The following is a 19,355-nucleotide window of genomic DNA, read 5'->3' on the forward strand; positions in this document are numbered from 1 at the left end:
CATTAGCTCCCCCATGTCTTGGACCTTTCGCTTGAGTCGCCCCAACTTCTGCACCAGGGGTTCGTAGTGGCAATTCTGCTCGAGGATCAACACAGCCTGAGCCGCCGTGATACCGTCTGATGAATGGATAATTTCCGCAACCCGCCGTGACCAATGGTGGGCCGACTCATCGGGGCGCTGAACACAGTGCTGCAGATCGACAATCGTCATTGGTCGTTTGCAGGTTCCTCGAAAGTTTTTGATGAAGCGCTCTTTCAATTTAGCCCAGGTCCGGATGGAGTTGGGGGGTAATTTTTTTAACCAAGTACGTGCTGACCCTTCGAGCATCATCTGGCGCAAACTGCTTCGCTTACGTCGAGCATGTCCATGGCGATTTCATAACTCTCGACCCACGATGCCGGCTCAAGGTCCGGGCTGTAATTAGGCACCTTTCTTGGTCCTTTAAAATCCTTTGGCATTCGTTCGTCGCGGAGGGCGGGGGCCAAGCACGGCACCCCTACTCGTCCACCGCTTCTGACGAGAGGGGCTGGGGCGACTTGGATGTTCGGGAGATCCCGGCCCGGCGGGTTTTGATGGTCAGGCGGGTTGTCCTGGGGGATGAGTCACCGTCCACTGTTTACAGCGGGCTGGTCCTTTGGCCGACTCCTGGTGTGACTCGCCTGGGGATTGGAATGCAGCCTATCTAGGCTATGTGAGAACTGGGCGTTTTGAACCACCGCCGTCTTCAACATCTCAATGGCGTTTCTTGCTTCTATCTCGGCAGGAGTATTGCCGTGAATCGGAAGAGATTCCAAATGGCGAGTTGCAACAAGGGAGTTGTCCACTGGGTTGGAAAAGTGACCTTGAGGTGTCCGGAATCGAGGAATGCGATCCTCAATTGGTTGAAGCGGCGGGTTAGGTGGTTGGCCCGGTCCTCCCCCTGGGGCGGCTCCCGCCCCGGGAGTTCGGGGAGTATCGAACAGGCGGATCGGGTTGAGATCAGGGGGTAGGCGACCCTGGTGCCTCCGCTGATGGACGTCGTCAGGTGCGCGCTGGTGTCTTCGAGCCGCCAGTTGTCACTATTTAAGCGAATTCTCTCGGCGGTAATTTGAGCCTGCCGGGTCTTGATTCTGGCAGATTCCACCTCGGCATCCCGATGAGCTTTTGCCACTGCTTCTCTTAGCTTCGCCAATTCCGTGTTTACTCCCTCCTGGTTTTCCGGTGTGATGGGAGTCGCCATAAGCCTCGTAATTTCTGCTGCTAATTCCACTAAGACAGCGGCCAGGCTTCTAGATGTCTCGCCAGGCCCATCCCCACCTGCCAGGTTTGGCGAGGGTTGAGTCGCCCTAGCCATGTAAATAGCGATCTGGCGGCGGGTTCGATCAAGGACTTCGGGGTCCATGGCCAACGACAAGCCCCCGAGACAATCCCCATGTAGAGACCGGATTGAATCTGAATCGCCCATGGATGATTCGTCATCCGTGTTGACGGGGGTGGTTTCCTGGGTCGTTGAGTGTTCTGGCTCCTCAGATCCCTGCGTGAATCCAACAAATATCGAGCGAGTCAGATTTGACAGTGTTAGTGGGCGGACGTACCTGGCCGGCTCGACGATGTCGGTGGAGATGTCTGGCTCAGGCACGGATGATGCAATCATGCCGATGAAGACGTTGATCTTGCCGAAGGGGACCCTGTAACCAGATTCGATCGAATCCGCCTCGGGCCCCCATTGCAAGTTGTTGATGTAGAACTTCCCACGGCGGCTCCGGGTCATGAGCCCCGTCGCGTAGCTCCCAAACCCTGGTAGGGCTCGCTTTGAGAACTCAACTCCACCGTGCGCTCGCCCCACGGTGGGCGCCAACTATCGTGGTTTTCTCACGGCAGATGTCCTCGTGAAAGGACTTAGTACTGGAGCCATCACACTTTGGTGGCGACTCAAAGGGGTTGAACGGGAGAGAGACAACGATTTACCCAGGTTCGGCCCCTCGTGAGGAGGTAAAGGCCTACGTCTTGCTTTGAGTTGTATTGATGGAGTATCGATTACAAGGAGGGCGTAACTCGCCAGACCTAGCAATCAATGATTTCTAACCTGTCCTCTTCTCCCCTGGGACTCGCCTTTATATACAGGTCGAGTCCTTAGGGTTTACAAGGATCCTTTCCTTTACACAAATCGTGACCCTTGCGATCTTTAAGTCGCCTCCTTCCGAAGCTTGGAGACCTTCTTTATTATGGACTCCTTCCAAAAGTCATAAACCGCCATACTACTCTTGGCTCTACCAGACCAAGGCCCAAACTACATCTTAGATGAGTCGCCAGTTTGGTGACCCGGCCCAATTAGGGCGGGTTATCAACAGATAATATCCCCAACACGTAGGGTCTACACACTTAAGGTTCGGTGACGCTAGAGTTGTTATTGAAATTGTATATGTGGTCACCGAAGGTTGTTTGGAGTCTCGGATGAGATCTCGGATGTCATGAGGAGTTCCGGAATGGTCCGGAGGTAAAGATTTATATATGGGAAGTCCAGTTTCGGTCGCTGGAAAAGTTATGGGTTTTATTGGTATTATACCGGGACCACCGAAAGGGTACCGAGGGTCCACCTGTCCCGGAGGGCTACATGGGATGAAAGGAGAAGGAAACCAGCCCCTGGTGGGCTGGTGCGAGCCAAGGAGGAGGCCCAAGGCGCACAAGGATGCCAAGGAGGCCAAACCCTAGGCATGGTGGTTGCCTTGGGTGACAAGCCACCCTCTAGGGCGCCGCCTCTCCTCCATCTTGGGCTGCCGCACCACCTAGGGAAACCCTAGGGTGGTCGCACCCCCTCTCCCTCCCTCCTATATTTATTGGAGGCTTTGGGAGGGCTGCAAACACACGTCTCTCTCTTCCTCACTCGTTGCTGGTTTCTCCTATATGATCTTGGTGTGACGTAGGAATTTTTTTGAATTATTACTACGATCCCCAACAGTGGTATCAGAGCTAGGTCTATGCGTAGATTCTATGCACGAGTAGAACACAAAAGTTGTGGGCGATGATTTTGACAATTGTTTGCCGTTACTAGTCCAATCTTTTTTCAGCAGTATTGTGGGATGAAGCAGCCCAGACCAACTTCACACGTACGCTTACGTGAGACTGGTTCCACCGCCTCACATGCACTTGTTGCATAAGGTGGCTAGCGGGTGTCTGTCTCTCCCACTTTAGTCGAATTGGATTTGATGAAAAGGGTCCTTATGAAGGGTAAATAGCATTGGCATATCAACGTCGTGGCTGTGACGTAGGTAAGAGATGTTCTTGCGAGATACCCATAGCAGCCACGTAAAACTTGCAACAACAACTAGAGGACGTCTAACTTGTTTTTGCAAGGTATGCTATGTGATGTGATATGGCCAAAAGGATGTGATGATATATATGTGATGTATGAGATTGATCATGTTCTTGTAATAGGATTCACACTTGCATGTCGATGAGTATGACACCAGCAGAAGCCATAGTAGTTGTCTTAATTTATTGTATGAGATGAACGCCATGTGATTACTTTACTTTATTGCTAACCGTTAGCCATAGTAGTAGAAGTAATAGTTGGTGAGACGACTTCATGAAGACATAATGATGGAGATCATGGTGTCATGCTGGTGACAATGATGATCATGCCGCGCCCCAAAGATGGAGATCAAAGGCGCAAGATGATAATGGCCATATCATGTCACTATATGATTGCATGTGATGTTTATCATTTTTCTATATCTTATTTGCTTAGAACGACGGTAGTAAATAAGATGACCCCTTCACTAAAATTTGAAGAAAAGTGTTGCCCCTAAGTGTGCACCATTGCGAAGGATCGTTGTCTTGAATAACCGCGTGATGATCAGGTGTGATAGATTCCAACGTTCCCATACAACGGGTGTAAGCCAGATTTACACACACAAAAAACTTAGGTTGACTTGACGAGCCTAGCATGTACAGGCATGGCCTCGGAACACGAGAGACCAAAAGGTCGAACATGAGTCGTATGGAGATACAATCAACATGGAAACATTCACCATTGATGACTAGTCCGTCTCACGTGATGATCGGACACGGGCTGGTCGACATGGATCATGTATCACTTAGATGACTGGAGGGATGTCAATCCAAATGGAAGTTCATTAAACAATTTGATTAGATGAACTTAATTATCATGAACTTAGTCTAAAGATGTCTTTACAATATTGTAGATCCAATGTCCAACGCTCATGTCAACTTCAATTTCAACGCGTTCCTAGAGAAAACCAAGCTAAAAGACGATGGTAGCAACAATGCGGACTGGGCTCGTAATTTAAAGCTCATCATCATTGCTTCCAAGAAGGCATATGTCCTTGATGCACCGCTAGGTGACCCTCCCGTTCGTGCGGCAGCCCATGACATTATGAACGCCCGGCAGTCGCGAAGTGATGACTACTCTCTGGTTCAGTGCGACATGCTTTACAGTTTGGAACCGGGGACTCAAAAGCGTTTTGAGCAACATGGAGCATATGAGATGTTCCAAGAGCTGAAACTGGTTTTCCAAGCTCATGCCCGGGTCTAGATATATGAGGTCTCCAACAAGTTCTTCAGCTGTAAGATGGAGGTAAATAGTTCTGTAAGTGAACACATACTCAGAATGTATGGGTTGCACAACCGTCTGTCTCAGCTGGAAGTTAATCTTCTGTATGACGCGGTTATTGACAGAATCCTCCAGTCGCTTCCACCTAGCTACAAGAGCTTCGTGATGAATTATAACATGCAAGGGATAAAAAAGACCATTACCGAGTTATATTCAATGCTGAGGTCAGCGAAGGTGGAAATCAAGAAGGAACATCAAGTGTTGATGGTGAATAAGACCACCAGTTTCAAGAAAGGCAAGGGTAAAAAGAACTTCAAGAAGGACGACAAAGAAGTTGCCGTGCCCGGTAAAACAGTTGCCGAGAAGAAGCGCAAGAATGGACCCAAGCCTGAGACAAAGTGATATTACTGCAAGGGAACGAGTCACTGGAAGCGGAATTGTCCCAAGTACTTAGCGGATAAGAAGGTCGGCAACGTCAAAGGTATATATGATATACATGTTATTGATGTGTACCTTACCAGCGCTCGTAGTAGCTCCTGGGTATTTGATACCGGTGGTGTTGCTCACATTTGCAACTCAAAACAGGAATTGCGGAATAAGCGGAGACTGGCAAAGGACAAGGTGACGATGCGTGTCGGGAATGGTTCCAAGGTCGATGTTATCGCCGTTGGCACACTACCTCTACATGTACCTTCGGTATTAGTTTTAAACCTCAATAATTGTTATTTATTACCAGCTTTGAGCATGAACATTGTGTCTGGATCTCCTTTAATACAAGATGGCTACTCATTTAAATCTGAGAATAATGGTTGTTCCATTTATATGAGTGATATGTTTTATGGTCATGCCCCACTGGTCAATGGTTTATTCTTGATGAATCTCGAACGTGATGTTACACATGTTCATAGTGTGAGTACCAAAACATGTAAGGTTGATAATGATAGTTCCACATACTTGTGGCACTGCCGCCTTGGTCATATCAGTGTCAAACACATGAAGAAACTCCATACAGATGGACTTTTGGAGTCTCTTCATTTTGAATCATTTGACACATGCGAACCATGCCTCATGGGCAAGATGACCAAGACTCCGTTCTATGGAACAATGGAGCGAGCAAGCAACTTGTCGGAAATAATACATATTGATGTGTGCGGTCCAATGAGTGTTGAGGCTCGTGGTGGCTATCGTTATGTTCTCACCCTCACTGATGACTTAAGAAGATATGGGTATGTCTATTTAATGAAACACAAGCCTGAAACCTTTGAAAGGTTCAAGGAATTTCAGAGTGAGGTAGAGAATCAACGTGACAAGAAAATAAAGTTCTTATGATCTGATCGTGGAGGAGAATATTTGAGTCACGAGTTTGGCATGCACTGAAGAAAATTTGGAATTGTTTCACAACTCACGCCGCCTCGCACACCTCAGCGTAACAGTGTGTCTGAACATCATAATCGCACTGTATTAGACATGGTGCGATCTATGATGTCTCTTACTGATTTACCGCTATCATTTTGGGGTTATGCATTGGAAACTACCGCATTCACTTTAAATAGGGCACCGTCTAAATCCGTTGATACGACACCGTATGAATTATGGATTGGAAAGAAACCTAAGCCGTCATTTCTGAAAGTTTGGCGCTACGATGCTTATGTGAGGAAATTTCAACCTCAGAAGCTCGAACCCAAAGCGGAAAAATGTGTCTTCATAGGATACCCTAAGGAAACTATTGGGTATACCTTCTATCTTAGATCCGAAGGCAAAATCTTTGTTGCCCAGAACGGATCCTTTCTAGAGAAAGAGTTTCTCTCGAAAGAAGTAAGTGGGAGGAAATTAGAACTTGATGAGGTAACTGTACCTCCTCTCGAACCGGAGAGTAGCGCAACGCATGAAAATGTTTATGTGGTGTGTGCACCGACTAGAGAGGAAGTTAATGATGATGATCATGAAACTTCGGATCAAGTTGCTACTGAACCTCGAAGGTCCACGAGGACACGTTCCGCACCAGAGTGGTACGAAAACCCTGTCATGAAATCATGTTTTTGGACAACGGTGAACCTTCGAGCTATGAAGAAGCGATGGCGGGACTGGATCCCAACAAATGTCTTGAAGCCATGAAATCCGAGATAGGATCCATGTATGAGAACAAAGTATGGACTTTGGTGGACTTACCCGATGATCGGCGAGCCATAGAAAATAAATGGATCTTTAAGAAGAAGACTGACACGGATGGTAATGTGACCATATAGAAGGCTCGACTTGTCGCTAAGAGTTATCGACAAGTTCAAGGAATTGACTACGATGAGACTGTCTCACCTGTAGAGATGTTGAAGTCGGTCCGAATCATGTTAGCAGGTGCCGCATTTTATGATTCTCATATCTGGCAAATGGACGTCAAAATGGCATTCCTTAACGACTTTCTTAAGGAAGAATTGTATATGATACAACCAGAAGGTTTTGTTGATCTTAATAATGATTACAAGGTATGCAAGCTCCAGCGCTCCATCTATGGGCTGGTGCAAGCATCTCGGAGTTGGAAAATTCGCTTTGATGAGGTGATCAAAGTGTTTGGGTTTGTACAGACTTATGGAGAAGCATGTATTTACAAGAAAGTGAGTGGGAGCTCTATAGCATTTCTCATATTATTTGTGGATGACATATTGTTGATGGGAAATGATATAGAACTTTTGGAAAGCATGAAGGCCTATTTGAATAAGTGTTTTTCAATTAAGGACCTTGGAGAAGCTGCCTACATATTAGGCATCAAGATCTATAGAGATAGATCGAGACGCCTCATTGGTCTTTCACGAAGCACATACCTTGACAAGATATTGAAGAAGTTCAATATGGATAAGGCCAAGAAGGGGTTCTTGCCTTTATTACAAGGTGTGAGGTTGAGCACAGCTCAAGCCCGACCACGGCAGAAGATAGAGAAAAGATGAGTGCCGTCCCCTATGCTTCAGCCATAGGCTCTATTATGTATGCCATGCTGTGTACCAGACCTGATATGAACCTTGCCATAAGTTTGGTAGGGAGGTACCAAAGAGATCCAGGAGTGGATCACTGGACATCGGTCAGGAATATCCTTAAGTACCTAAAATGGACTAAAGATATGTTTCTTGTTTATGGAAGTGCCGAAGAGCTCACCGTAAAGGGTTACGTCGATGCTAGCTTTGACACAGATCCGGATGACTCCAAGTCACAAAGGTGGGGCAGTGAGCTGGTGTAGTTGCAAGCAAAGCGTCGTGCGGCATCTACATGTGAAGCGGAGTACATAGCTGCTTCGGAAGCAACACAGTAAGGAGTCTGGATGAAGGAGTACATCACCGACCTAGGAGTGATTCAAAGTGCGTCGGGCCCGATGACTCTCTTCTCTGACAACACTGGAGCTATTGCCATTGCCAAGGAGCCCAGGTTTCACAAGAAAACCAAGAACATCAAGCGCCGCTTTAACTCCATTCGTGGATACATCCAGGATGAGATATAGATATTTGTAAAAGTACATACGGATCTGAATGTCGCAGATCGGTTGACTAATCCTCTTCCACGAGCAAAACATGATCAACACCAGAACTCTATGGGTGTTCGATTCATCACAATGTAACTAGATTATTGACTCTAGTGCAAGTGGGAGACTGTTGGAAATATGCCCTAGAGGCAATAATAAAGTGGTTATTATTATATTTCCTTGTTCATGATAATTGTCTATTATTCATGCTATAAATGTATTAACCGAAAACCGTAATACATGTGTGAATATATAGACCACAATATGTCCCTAGCGAGCCTCTAGTTGACTTGCTCATTGATTAATAGATGGTCAGGGTTTCCTGATCATGGACATTGGAAGTCATTGATAACGGGATCACATCATTAGGAGAATGATGTGATGGACAAGACCCAATCCTAAGCATAGCACAAGATCGTGTAGTTCGTCTGCTAGAGATTTTATAATGTCAAATATCATTTCCTTAGACCATGAGATTATGCAATCTCCGGATACCTTTGGAGTGCTTTGGGTGTATCAAACGTCACAACGTAACTGGGTGATTATAAAGGTGCACTACACGTATCTCCGAAAGTATCTATAGGGTTGATACGAAGCGAGACTGGGATTTGTTGCTTCGTGTGACGGAGAGGTATCTTTGGGCCTACTCGGTAATGCACCATCATAATGAGCTCAATGTGACTAAGGAGTTAGCCACGGGATGATGTGTTATGGAACGAGTAAAGAGACTTCCCAGTAACGAGATTGAACAAGGTATAGGGATACCGACGATCGAATCTCGCGGAAGTGTCATACCGATAGACAAAGTGAATTGCATACGGGATTAAGTGAATCCTCGACATCGTTGGTTATCCGATGAGACCATCGTCGAATATGTGGGAGACAACATGGGTATCTAGATCCTGCTGTTGGATATTGGCCGGAGAGATGTCTCAGTCATATTTGCATGGTTCCCGAACCCGTAGGGTCTACACACTTAAGGTTCGGTGACACTAGAGTTGTTATGGAAATTGTATATGTGGTTACCGAAGGTTGTTTGGAGTCCCGGATGAGATACGGACATCACGAGGAGTTCCGGAATGGTCCGGAGGTAAAGATTTATATATGGGAAGTTCAGTTTCGGTCTCCAGAAAAGTTTTGGGGTTTACCAGTATTCTACCGGGACCACCGAAAGGGTACCGGGGGTCCACCGGGAAGGTCCACCTGTCCTGGAGGGCTACATGGGCTGAAAGGAGAAGGGAACCAGCCCCTGGTGGGCTGGTGTGAGCCAAGGAGGAGACCCAAGGCGCACAAGGAGGCCAAACCCTAGGCGCTGTGGCTGCCTTGGGTGGCAAGCCACCCCCTAGGGCGCTGCCCCTCCTTCATCTTGGGCTGCCGCACTACCTAGGGAAACCCTAGGGTGGCCGCACCCCCTCCCACTCCCTCCTATATATATTTGAGGCTTTGGGAGGGCTGCAAACACTCGTATCTCTCTTCCTCACTCGTTGCTGGTTTCTCCTAGATGATCTTGGTGTGACGTAGGATTTTTTTGAATTATTACTACGATCCCCAACCTTTACAATGGAGAGGTTGACAGCTCTACCATTGAGCTAGACGACTCCTTTGATGAGATACCGGCATGTGATTTGTGCGACGTATCCAGGAGTGTGAGGTTAAGGAGGCGTTAAAAAGGATGAAAGTAGGCAAGGTGATGGGTCCTGATGGTATCCCCATCGAGGTGTGGAGAGGCCTTGGAGACATAGCGATAGTATGGCTAACTAAGCTTTTCAACCTCATTTTTCGGTCAAACAAGATGCCCGAAGAATGGAGGCGAAGTATTTCAGTACCAATCTTTAAGAACAAGGGGGATGTTCAAAGATGTACTAATTACCGCGGAATCAAGCTGATGAGCCATACTATGAAGCTATGGGAGAGAGTCATTGAACACCGCTTAAGAAGGTTGACAAGCATGACAAAAAACCAATTTGGTTTCATGCCTGGGAGGTCTACCATGGAAGCCATCTTCTTGGTACGACAGCTGATGAAGAGATACAGGGAGCAAAAGAAGGACCTTCATATGGTGTTCATTGATTTGGAGAAGGCCTATGATAAGATACCTCGGAATGTCATGTGGTGGGCCTTGGAGAAACACAAAGTCCCAATAAAGTACATTACCCTCATCAAGGATATGTATGATAATGTTGTGACAAGTGTTCGAACAAGTGATGGCGACACCGATGACTTTCCGATTAGAATAGGGCTACACCAAGGGTCAGCTTTGAGCCCTTATCTTTTTGATTTGGTGATGGATGAGGTCACAAGGGATATACAAGGAGATATCCCATGGTGTATGCTCTTTGCGGATGATGTGGTGCTAGTCGATGATAGCCGAACGGGGGTTAATAGAAAGTTAGAGTTATGGAGGCGGACTCTAGAATCGAAAGGTTTTAGGCTTAGTAGAACTAAAACTGAATACATGAGGTGCAGTTTTAGTGCTACTAGGCACGAGGATGGAGAGGTTAGCCTTGGTGGGCAGGTGGTACCGGAGAGAGACACGTTTCGATATTTGGGGTCCATGTTGCAGAAGGATGGCGATATCGATGAAGACGTGGGCCACCGAATCAAGGCGCCAAGCTTCTGGCGTACTCTGTAACAAGAGAGTGCCACAAAAGCTAAAAGGCAGGTTTTATAGGATAGCTATTCGACATGCGATGTTGTATGGTGCGGAGTGTTGGCCAACCAAGAGACGACATATCCAACAGTTAGGTGTAGCAGAGATGCGCATGTTGAGATGGATATGTGGCCACACAAGGAAGGATCGGGTACGGAATGACGATATACGAGATAGACTTGGGGTAGCAGTGATTGAAGAGAAGCTGGTACAACATCGTCTCAGATGGTTTGGACATATTCAACGGAGGCCACCAGAAGCGCCGGTGCATAGCGGACGGATAAAGCGTGCTGAGAATGTTAAGAGGGTCGTGTTAGAGCAAAGTTGACATGGGAGGAGTCCGTTAATAGAGACCTGAAGGTTTGGAATATCGACAAAGACTTAGCCATGGACAGGGGTGCGTGGAAGTTAGCTATCCACGTTCCAGAGCCATGACTTGGCTTCGAGATCTTATGGGTTCCAACTCTAGCCTACCCCAACTTGTTTGGGACTGAAAGGCTTGGTTGTTGTTGTTGTATTACTACGATGCCCAACAACGGTGAAGTTCATGGCGTAGTAGTGGGGCTCTTAGTATTTCCGCGGTTTATAAAAGGAAAAACCGCCACTACAACCTCCTGATGAATTCCACATCTCATATCACTGTTGCCATTCCGAACGCCAAAGCTCTAGCCATCAAAGTCTCCTCTTTCCCCAATCTCCTCAAACCTTTCTCCTAGTCCGACCATGGCGAGCTCGGGATCGAAAGGCAAGTGGGAGTCTGATACGTCCATTTCGCATCATGTTTTGATGTTGATATTTATCGCTTCTTGGGCTGTTATTTCACTTCACGGTACAATACTTATGCCTTTTCTCTCTTATTTTGCAAGGTTTACGTGAAGAGGGAGAATGCCGGCAGCTGGAATTCTGGCCTGAAAGTGTAGCAAGTTTGAGATACCTATTCCACGCATCTCCAAACGCCGTAAAAATCAACGATGATTTTTTTATGGATTTATAAAAAATACTGGGCCTAAGAAGTCCCACAAGAGCGCAACCAGGGGGCCACAAGCCTGGTAGGCGCGACCAGCCCCCTTGTCGCGCCTAGGGGGCTTGTGGGCTCCCTGCTGGCCCACTGGCCCCCTCTTCTGCTATATGAAGGGTTTCGTCCGGAAATAAATCAAGAGGAAGCTTTTTCGTGGATTCGCCGCCGCCACGAGGCGGAACTTGAGCAGAACCAATCTAGAGCTCCGGCAGGACGATCCTGCCGGGGAAACTTCCCTCCCAGAGGGGGAAATCGTCGCCATCGTCATCACCAACACTCCTCTCATCGGAGGGGACTCGTCACCATCAACATCTTCATCAGCACCATCTCATCTCCAAACTCTAGTTCATCACTTGTAACCAATCTCCGTCTCGCGACTCGGATTGGTACTTGTAAGGTTGCTAGTAGTGTTAATTACTCCTTGTAGTTGATGCTAGTTCGATTACTTGGTGGAAGAGTTGATGTTCAGATCCTTGATGCTACTCATTACCTCTCTGGTCATGAATATGATTATGCTTTGTGAGTAGTTACTTTTGTTCCTGAGGACATGGGATAAGTCATGCTATTAGTAGTCATGTGAATTTGGTATTCATTCGGTAATTTGATGTGTTGTGTGTTGTTTTTCCTCTAGTGGTGTAATGTGAACGTCGACTACATAACACTTCACCATTATTTGGGCCTAGAGGAAGGCATTGGGAAGTAGTAAGTAGATGATGGGTTGCTAGAGTGACAGAAGCTTAAACCCTACTTTATGCGTTGCTTCGTAAGGGGCTGATTTGGATCCACTAGTTTAATGCTATGGTTAGACTTTGTCTTCATTCTTCTTTCGTAGTTGCGGATGCTTGCGAGAGGGGTTAATCATAAGTGGGATGCTTGTCCAAGTAAGGGCAGTACCCAAGCGCCGGTCCACCCACATATCAAACTATCAAAGTAACGAACGCGAATCATATGAATATGATGAAAACTAGCATGACAGAAATTCCCGTGTGTCCTCGGGAGCGTTTTTCCTCCTATAAGACTTTGTCCAGGCTTGTCCCTTTCTACAAAAGGGATTGGGCCACTTTGTTGCACCGTTGCTACTTTTGTTACTTGTTGCTTGCTACGAATCATCTCACCACAGAACTACTCGTTACCGATAATTTGAGTGCTTGCAGATTTTACCTTGCTGAAAACCACTTGTCAGATCCTTCTGGTCCTCGTTGGGTTCGACACTCTTACTTATCGAAAGGACTACGATTGATCCCCTATACTTGTGGGTCATCAGAGTCTGATAATCTCCAAGTGCAAGGAATCATTGTAGTACTTTCCAATGATGGAAGTGGTAAGTATGGAGTGTCGAACCCACAAGGAGCTAAAGGTAAGATCAATATTCTCTCAAGCCCTATCTACCATCGATATGAATCTACATACACCGAAGGTTTGTTCTATCTAGTAACGAGAAATAAAACTGCGTTGGGGGTATAAAGAGGATAGCTTTGCATGATATTAGAGAACTAAAATGTAAAAATAGTTGCTGCACTAAATAGAGCTAGAATATATTATGATATATTACAAATAGCGAGTGTGGAATAATGATGGTATGGAGTGTGGAATCATCCTAGGAAATTGATAACAAGATCGGTAATCATTCTTGCAATTTTATATGACGAATATGCATGAACTAACGCACTTTCTGTACTTGAATCATATGAACTTACGATTGGATATCTAGCAAGCATCCACAACTTCTATAGATCATTAAGGTAAACCCAACAATAGTATTAAACATCAAGTCCCATTTACACCATACGCAAACAACTCCCTTACTCGGGTGTAAGCTTCTGCCACTTTAGACACCCACTATAAGCAAAACATGAACATATTGCAAACCCTACAGCAAGAATTCCCTCACATGTGTGTTGCACCAAGGGCACCATAGGACAACACCAAAGTAAAACATACACTCAAATCAATCAAGATCATCAATCAACCCAAAGTACAACATAAATCTACTCAAACATCATAGGATGGCAACACATCATTGATTAATAATATGTGGCATGAAACACCATGTCAAGTAGGGGATTACAGCGGGGTGCGGGAGAGTGTACCTCCATATATATATGAGGGAAGGTGATGGAGACGATGATGCTGATGAAGACGATCACCGTGATGTTTCCTCCATCAGCACTCTGGCGCTGCCAGAAGAGAGGGGGAGAGAGTCTCCCCCTTTAGGCTTCCTCCTCCATGGAATCTCTCCATCTAGGAAGAGGTTCACCCTCTGGTCCTTGGACGCCATGGCACACGGAGGGGTGAGAGCCCCTCAGAGATTGGATCGCTCTTTGTTTCTCTCCTGTTTTCGATGTTGTTTTCTAGCCCTTCACCGTTTCTTAAATAACCAAAGATTCATAACTCTGACTGGGCTGAACCTTTGAGGGGTTTTTTATCACAAAATTATCTTTCTTGCGGCGAAAGGAGATCTCCAACCAACTTAAGGTGTGGCCAAAAGCTATCAGGGAGCGACCCCACCCCCTGGCCATGCCCTGTTAGCTTGTGGGGCTCCACACACCATCTTGCATTGATTCTCACTCCTGAAATTCACATATATTCCAAAAAAATCTCCATAAATTTTTATCACGTTTGGAGTATATTTGATATGGATTTTCTGCGAAACAAAAAACACACAAAAAATAGGAACTGGCACTGGGCATTGGGTAAGTAAGTTTGTCCAAAAAATAATATCAAATGTTGCCAAAAGTATATGAAAGTTGTAGAATATTGGCATGAATACTTCATAAATTATTGATACATTGGAGATGTATCAGAGGCCTCCTGTGTCACCAATATGGACATCGAGGAGTTGAAGAGCTCCGGCTATTTGCCAAAAAAACATCGTCCACCATGCTCCGAAGAAGGGCCAAATCATCCCCACGCCAAAAGATAGCGAGAGGGTGGTTTTCATCCCCCATTTTCTTAGGGGCCTAGGTTTTCCTCTCCACCCCTTTGTTCGAGGCATAATGTTCTATTATTGGTTAGATTTCCACGATCTGCCCCCAAATCCTTCCTGCACATCTCGGCCTTCATCGTAGTTTGTGAGGCCTTCTTGCGGGTCCACCCCCACTTCGGCGTATGACTAAGAGTCCTCAACATCAAGCCCAAAGTGGTCAACAACGAGCAGGCAGATTTCGGGGGAGCTATAATTAGTAAGCTTGCTCGATTTCAATGGTCGAAGTGTACCTTCATAGACACCATCAAAGCATGTCAAAAGGAGTGGTTTTATATCATCGAGCCACGCGACGCGGAAGGAGCGGCACCTCCAGCTTTTAGATCTTGCCCCCCACCTGACTGGTGTCTTGGATGGAGAAATCCTTAGATTGAGGAGAGGATGCATAGGCCAAGGCGCTGACAAAATGTATCTCTGTCTTGTTGGAGAAGAAAATCGAGCTCACCATTGTAATCCTAGTAATACTACATTGCCGTCTCCTCCCCTGGTAACGTCGAGCTACTCTGATGTGGGCTTACAATCCACGCGATCGAGCCACCATGCGGAACTTTTTTTGCATTATCCACGAGAAATTGTGGAAGGTTCTATTCAAACCTCACAAGACTTGGCTAGCCGAAGAGGAGGAAATTGGCATCACCGTTATTAACCCTGCGGGACTAGTAAGGTTTTATCATATACTTAATGTTTCCCTTTAATTTTAACAAGATTCTTACTTCTCTTTTCCTTCATGTTCGCAAATATGGCTGAATAAGTCTCAGCGGATCAATCGTTCGGCGCCCTGCCCGAGTACCCGAGAACGTCCGTATTGACAACCATGCTGGTCGAGAAGCCGTACATGGCTCCAAAGGAGAAGGATGCGAAGAAGAAGGAGAAGAAAAATGTGCGAGAGGGTCTTGGGTCGAAGAGTCCACCTGACACCAGGTCTGAAGACACGTTTTCTCCCTCCAATCTGGAGGGAGAAGAGGAAGAAGACGAGAAGGAGGAGAGCGGCTCCTCCCACAGAAAGAAGAGGGCGACATCCAAAGATGTCGAAGGACTCCGGCTCCCTGTGCCTCGAAGAGGCAATGCAGGGCCCCAGAGGCCCTGTTCGATGATGTTCCGGATTCCGACGAGGAATCCAAGGATTTTGAATTGGTTCCTCGAATGAGCCTCAGGGTGAAACCTCGAGCACAAAGTATGGATCCAAAAAACCCAAACATCCTATAGTTGTGAGGTTTTGTTGTTAATGGTTAGGTATTATTTTCGTATTGCAGGCCGCTGTGTGATTTCCCCACCAATCAGATCTCGTTGGGGGACTCTTGGTCGGCCAATCTAGCAAAAAGAGGGACTACTTCACACAACACGCCTCCTCCCACCATCGAGGAGATTGGGGAGGTAGTGTCTCAAGAGAATCCACCGAAACCGGAAACCAGGGCCGAGGGTGACGATGTTATGGATGAGGCTGATTCCTTGGTCACCAAGGACCAAGAGGACGAATCCCTCCTGGTAAGCAAGGAAGGAGAGCCCGGACACTCTGGGTCTTCTTCGAAGATAATTCCGGAGATCTCTCTCAACCTCCGGAACCATCCGCAATAGTTTCTCCGCAAAGGGAAATTTCAATGCCGCACCTAGAGCCATTCACAATAGAATGGCCCCAATTAGGGTGGTCACACATGATGGAGGAGGGTGTGAATGACTCTTCCATCCCTACAAAACAAGAGTGCGGTTGTGAAAAGCATTTGATCCGTTGACAACAGATTGGAAGAGTCTTTCGACGGCAGCTTCATGGTAATCCACAATCTCTTCTTTACAAAGTAATTGTGTTTTTACAGGTTTATAAGCAATCCCTATATTCACTATCCCTGAGCTCTGTGTGAGTTTAAAAAACTCACGCGGGGGCAAAGTAGTGCGGAAAACACACCCATATAATCATAAAAAGTGGATCATAGCCCACAAGACTCTGGTAGGATGATGAGAAGAACCTTAGCAGAGGATTTAAAAAAAAATGATAACTTGAGAGTCTAACACGCATTTCTGCATGCCTCATGCTCGGCAACAGCCCCCAACTACGTAGAGTTGGCGGAAATGACCGAGAAGTTGAAGAGCTCTACCTTGTAAACAAGCGGTATGATGACGCACAAGGTAAGTCCGAGCTGGTCTATTTAACACTAATTCTCTCATCAAAGTGAGGTATTCTTATTTGTGCCCTTTGCAAATTATTGGCATGAAAACTATAGTTGCTGCTGCGGAGGTCGAGAAGCTTAAAGCCGAGCTGAGTAAAGCAAGGCAAGAAGTTGTCGAACAAAAGGCGGCGGCTGAGTAAAGCGAGGCGAGGGTCACTGAGGTACAGCAGGAGCTCAAGGATGCCATCACTAAATGTGAGGTCCTTGAGAAAAAAAATAAGGAAAGATCTTCTGAGTTGTCCTATGCAACCGTTGCACTTCAAGATGCGTGGAAGGAGGCACACAACCATCAGAAGGAGATCCACCAGATCAAGCAGATTACAGATGGTAAGAGATATTTACTGCAATGTATTTTTGGCGAAAAAAGGTTTGCATTGCTTACTCGAGTATGGCATTCTCCACGCGTGTTTGTGGATCTTTCAAAGAGTGTGACCGACACCGCTAGGCATTATGCATCCCAAGAAGGGGTTGTCAAGCAAAGGTTGTTCTAGGCGTAATTCCAAGCCCTAGAGCAACCTCTCCTTGTCTCCAATCAGTTGAAATAGCTGATGGACCTGCACCGGAAGGCGGATCCGGCAATGAAGGATCTCTGCGTGAGGTTATGGCCAACAGATCTGCTACCAAGCAACTATTTTGGCCTCGTGTAGAAATTGATTGTTGTCGCGTCCGAGATTGACATCTTGGAGTGCTCCGTCTGCACACATGGAGCTCGAATGACCTTTTCAAGGACCATGATGCACTGGCCAGAAGTGGAAACCACCAAGATGGCAATCGCACCTTCGCCGCTTGGAAAGTAAAATAGGGCGCCCGAGCGATACTTTGCCAACATTATGGATGGTGCTCGGGCAATAGAAGCCCAGTGCCCCATGGATGTAATCATTGAATGAAAAAACTATCTTGTATGATTTGTTGAACCTCTCTATGATACAATGTTATATTGCGTTGCATGGTATACCATGTCTTATTTTGTTTTTAATTTTGACTCATGTGCATTTTTAATTGAAAGTTTGCAATCGGCAGCTTCAGCTCCATGATAGATGCTATCAGGGGTGTTTTTTGCTTTCACACTGTTACCCTTATGAAGCGTCTTGGTGCCCGAAGGCAGTAGTGCGGGAGGAAACAAGGCAATCGGACTATGTGGCTCTAATTATTTCACTTAACCATAGGAGCTTGACTACGGGGACTAATTAAGAGCCCCCTTGTAGATTGTGATGTTTAGATATGCCGAGGTGTAAAAACCATCATCACTTGGTTTGTATAACTCCAAACCTTCCTCATAACACGGTGAACCCCCATTGGCTTTTAGTTCAATATTTGTCATTGAATCACAGACCGGGTCTCTCTTGTTATGACACTCAGTTTTTGGCTTCTCCACTGAGGTACTTAACCAGTCGAGCTAGAAGTACAATCGCAGCGGTTCTACCTTTACCTTTTTAGCCGAATGAGTGAAACATGAAGGGGTAAGCACAAGAGTTGGGCAACCCAACTATTGACCCAAGACATAATTCAGAATCAATGCATATAATGCAACATCCAAGACTTCGTACACACGTAATAAAAAATAGTGTCGGAATGATGCTTAGGGCGACCATAATAGCCAAACCCCTTGTAAATTAGCCGTTAGCATCTAACATGTTTATCAAACAGGCTTGTGTTGGTGTGAACAAGGTTGTCTGAATCGCGATTCTGAATCGGATCGGAGCTCCGTTGGTAGGATCGTGAATCGTAGAATCGAAACCAGTAGAATCGTAGAAACTTAGATTCTATGAGCGAAATCGTAGAATCGGAGGGGCTAGTTTGGATGGTAAAGTCGTACGATTCTAACACTTGAGTCACAATTCTAACAACTTTGGGTGTGAAGAAAGAGTTCGGAAAAAGGAAGAGAAAAAGGAAAAATGCTAATGAACGATAAAGACTCGTCTTTATTTCCGATGAACTTGTGGTACCGACCCATATAATCAAAATTGCCAAAGCAATTGTTATGAATATTAAAAATAAATTTACACACGAAGGGTTTCTACATGGTCTCATGTGGATGGCTTGATGTCCTTTATGATGCCCTGCTGCACATATGCGCCTTGCTCTTCGGCAAGTACTCCTTTATAGGGGGGGGAATAGTTGGCGAGCGAACCTTTAACAGTGGTGGTCTTGAGAAGTCGTCGAGGTGTGGGTAGCTTGACGCGGAGTTGGTACTTTATGGTACCTGTATTTGTCCGAGGATGTGTCATGGCCATAGTTTGGTTTAACCGAATATCTGGTCCCGTGTAGTCGATCCTAACAGCTGCCTCTGGTATCTTAAGCGCAAAATTGTGCCATTGTGGCACATAATTTGCTGGTGGCAAGGGCTTGTTGTGGGGAGCTTATCCCTATTTAGTTTGAGCATGAGAAGGATCCACTAACTATGGCGGAAGGCGAGCTTGTTTGTGTTCCTTAATGGTGAACTCGGACTTTCGAGTCATATTGATGGCATGTACTTTGGCTGTCA

Source organism: Hordeum vulgare, chromosome 3H (assembly GCF_904849725.1).
Source record: "Hordeum vulgare subsp. vulgare chromosome 3H, MorexV3_pseudomolecules_assembly, whole genome shotgun sequence".
NCBI classification, from domain to species: Eukaryota; Viridiplantae; Streptophyta; class Magnoliopsida; order Poales; family Poaceae; genus Hordeum; species Hordeum vulgare.